The sequence below is a fragment of the Rhea americana genome, unplaced genomic scaffold (genome assembly GCF_003343005.1).
Source record: "Rhea americana isolate MKP2758 unplaced genomic scaffold, rheAme1 scaffold_116, whole genome shotgun sequence".
Classification (NCBI taxonomy): domain Eukaryota; kingdom Metazoa; phylum Chordata; class Aves; order Rheiformes; family Rheidae; genus Rhea; species Rhea americana.
This window is the reverse complement of record NW_028185217.1, coordinates 2,898,011-2,902,245: the sequence shown is the minus strand read 5'-3', so window position 1 is coordinate 2,902,245 and position 4,235 is coordinate 2,898,011.

The following is a 4,235-nucleotide window of genomic DNA, read 5'->3' as shown; positions in this document are numbered from 1 at the left end:
AAAAAAGAAGAAGAAGAATGAATGAAAGAGTTACAGACCACGTCACTGGGACCTTTATCAACATTGTTCACCACCACATCAGAGGAAGGATGTCACACACTATATTTCAATTTAGACAACAAAATGATCAGCAAAATAAACATGCATTCTACGCAGGAGAAAGATGACTGACAGATATCGGGCCAGAGCTGTAAAGCCTGCTATGTTATGATTTTATTTTGCAAACCAACTATCATAAAAGTGACAAACAATTTGCTTAGCATTACCATTATACATGAATCCGAAAATATATGAATCTGAAAAATTTAGATCACTTGTATTCAATACATGACTGCTCTTTTCTTTTGTCTCTAGAAGACAGACACGTACCACAACTTTTCACATCAACCTATATGTGAAGGACTTATGTGGCATGGCCTATTTAGAATCACAAATATAAATTTCCATAGCCACAGATTTATAAATACCATTAATAAGTTAGTTCTGTGTAAATCCCTTCATAATTTATTTCTTAATTGAATCTCCAAGYATCAAAATACCCTGAAGACAACAAATGAAAACAGTGCCAATCTGAAAGGCTTGGTAGCACAGATAAATCTCATTACAAAAGGATCCAGTCAGAGCAAGGGTTTTGCTCAAAATTTCTGAGCAAACACATTCAGCTGCTCACACACAAGCTACCTGAGTCAGCCACAGGCACAGAGGAGGGCTGAACATTGCTCATAGCCTTTTTGGCCAACACCTATCAAAGTCAGACTTTCAGTTTCTCTTTCTCATCACAACAGAAAGTGCTTAGCATCACTGGCCATGGAACTACTGGGAAAAGCAAGCTCTTTTAAGACAACTTTAACAAAACATGACACTTCTGTGCAGAAAGAGAACCTATAGCTTCCATTCCCCAAAAAGCTTTGTGCGAACAGAAGCTGTTCATTGAGTATTGCTTCATAAAGGACTGGATGCAAAAGTCAGGGGTAGGGGGGAGGGAGGAAATCAAATACCCAAACTTAGAAGCTTACAGAGTAACCTCATGGAATTATCAAACGGATCTGTAGGACCATGCAAAGAATCACCTAAGAAAATCTAAAGGACAGATATTTGGAGGAAAAAAGTTCTCCARACTTTCGGAGAAATGTTTGGTAAAGCTATCTTTTCTTGTTCTAGACTGCAAGAAAACAAAACCTTTTACATTTGATGTAACTGAAGAGGATTTCAGCAAAGAAATAATGAATTTTCCCATCAAACTAATGGGACTCCTCATTATTGGCTAACCATGCAGAACCAAAAAGAATTTTAATTGTATAACCTGGTATGGGGCTTAAACTGAATAATTTTGATCTTTTTTTTTTTAATCAGAGTCTTCTTGGTCATTGAACACACAATTGCCCTAGGCACGTATACTTAAATACTACCATCCTGACTAAGAACTCAGTTTCTCATTGTGTCAAAGCAAYACTAAAATGACTGGCATGCGTGTACACTCTGTTATGTTTTTTGTGATTGTAATCGCATGAAAGCCAGGTTTGGGGCAAGGGATCACAACCGCACAGGATCAGGGTGCTACATTGCAGACTACCTGCACAGCTGGGCTCTTTACGTTGGTGCTGGTTACTGCTGCCAGGGAACAGTTCAAGGCTTTTAGCTTAAGGAAGAAGTCTATTCCTGTGATTTACTTTTCCCTTCCAGTAATTTTAGGTTACACAAAGGTGGATTATTCTACCACACACATTTGCCAAATACTAAAGGAATCAGCATGACAAAGTAAAATGAAATACTTAATCTGCTAAAATACATATGAATACTTTTACCCATTATTTATCCAGCTATAAGAGGTTATTTCAGCACCCATAGAACCAATTTTTCAGCTGTCACAAGGAAACTAACTTTAAAACACCCAAACTTTTAGTGAAACCTTTGACGCCCAATGCACCCCTGGCTCACTTGGTCTCCTTCCAGCCTCTTCAGGTTTCTGCCAATTCCTGCTCATCCTGCAACCAAATATTTGCAGCAGCATATGAGGTCTCTGCCCAACGTTTGGGCATATTTACTATCATTAGGTCCTCCTCCATCAGAGGGGAATCAAGGAGAGGCTACACTTTTATTTTACATTTCTACCTGCCCTGCAATTACTCCTGAGGGATAATGACAACAACAAAAATAGCCATAGGTCCACTTGCGAAGAAAACACATCAATTCTGGAAGCACAACACTAGCACCTAAGCACACACAGTTAAATTTCGCAAGTTTAACAGATATTCTAAATCCCTCTAACTTTTGTATGTCAGAGGATTATGCTTGCACCCATTTTACAAGTAATGATAAATATTGCTTTCAACATTTAGCAGAGACAGAAACTGGTTATTGTCAATGCTAGCTTCAATGATGCTACTGCTGTTTAACTTGACATCAGCACATTATACCTTTAAGCCTGAGCCTAAAACTTGTGTACAAAACTAAATAAAATTATGTTTGATAAAATACTTAATTACATGGTATTAAATTTTGATTGTTGCAAAATTGTTTTACTTTACAACCACATGCTACCACAGTTAGATAAAATTAGTTTTCTATTTTACAGTCAGATTTGAAAGTATTTCTTGAACCAAAATTTAAGACCCCTAAGATTTCTACAAAATTATTCAAGATCAAGAAAGGGTATATCCTTGAAAATTCAGAGATAATAAAGCTCCCTGTGGTACTGTTACAAAGAATTCAAAATCTCATTAGAAAGCACTTCCCAGAGCTAAGTGAGTCCTAATCCCAAATGGAAAGAGCTAGATAAATGGGATGTAGATTTAATCATTTTTTGTGTCATCCACATGCTTTTATAGATAGCCAGATTTACCCCCAAAACATTAGGCAGAACACTGAGTTCTTCCGTTCTACAGTAGCAATATTTCTCAGCTAGATCGGTCATTAAGTCTTGGCTAAGTTTGCTGTAATCTATAGATTTTTTGGACAACTCACAAAGGAGGAGTTAGGTACGTATCAGCATTCAAGATTCTTTTCAAAGCCTTAAAAAGAGCCGACATAATACACAACACTCCAGCTCCTATTTGATTCATATGAATACATGAAGTAGACCAATTCTTGAGTAACTTTATTCAAGGCTAACAGGATAAAGTCCCAGAAGGAAAACTGTACCTGAAGTCTTGTGGTCTTGTTTACGATGACTATGATCTTGGACAAGCGGCTTGGTGGTAGTGGACAAAAATGTCACAGATAGGTACATGTTAGTATTGACGCTAGCATTTATCTGGAAATGCCATAATCTTTTAAAAGAAATTTGGTCATGTTTATCCTTAAATCCTGTGTGATTTGTATTACTGCACACAGATAGAAAGAAAGAGAGAAGTTTTATGTTGTATGTAACACTATTAGAGTCCCCTCAAAGAAGTGAGAAAATGATTACAAATATTACCTAGCAATATTTAAAGAACTCTGAATTAAACAGATAAGTGTTTATTTGCTTTTAAATGAAGAAATCTATTTTTTGTCTTTAGGCTTTGATATAAAACAGAGCTACTGCCATTTGATTTAAAACACAAGCAAGATCTATTCTCAGCTTGAGGGAGTTCAAAGCAACCACCAGTTACCTCATCAAACATGGGCAAAAAATGTTCACTGGACAGATTTGTATATTTTGAGGCCAGAAGTACCATTCTGATTATCTACTCTGATTTCCTGTGTAACAGTTAACACATAACTTCCTGTACAGACCCCCTCACCAAGTGATTTCTTCATCAAGCCTTTAATTCTTGATTTAGTTAGACCATATGGTTTATAAAACAACTAACCTTAATTCAGTAGATGTTGACATGTTTTTACGTTAGCTCATGTAGAAAAGGGACCAAATGACTTCTGCAAGTATGAAAAAGGAAATGAGATGGCCATCACAACTAACCGGCAAAAAAAAGCCTTAGAGTTTGACATTTTCCCCTATTTCCACAACTGCCAATTCATAATCAGTTTATCTCCTTTCTCTACCTCTTTAAAGTCACATTAGAGCTTAGTCCTTAAAAGTTAATAGCAAGTTTCAAGCTCCTCTAAGAATAAACACACTGATGGCACACTTCTATTTCAGAGAGTCCAGAGAAGATTTGATCAAATCATTTTCATTAACACCCTTATTAATAAGATGAACAAATACATTTTTTTCTTGTCACTTTGAAAATGTAGCAAGTCACTCCATGGTCTTAGGAGTGTTTAACCATTCCTTTGGCAACTTTGACAATTAA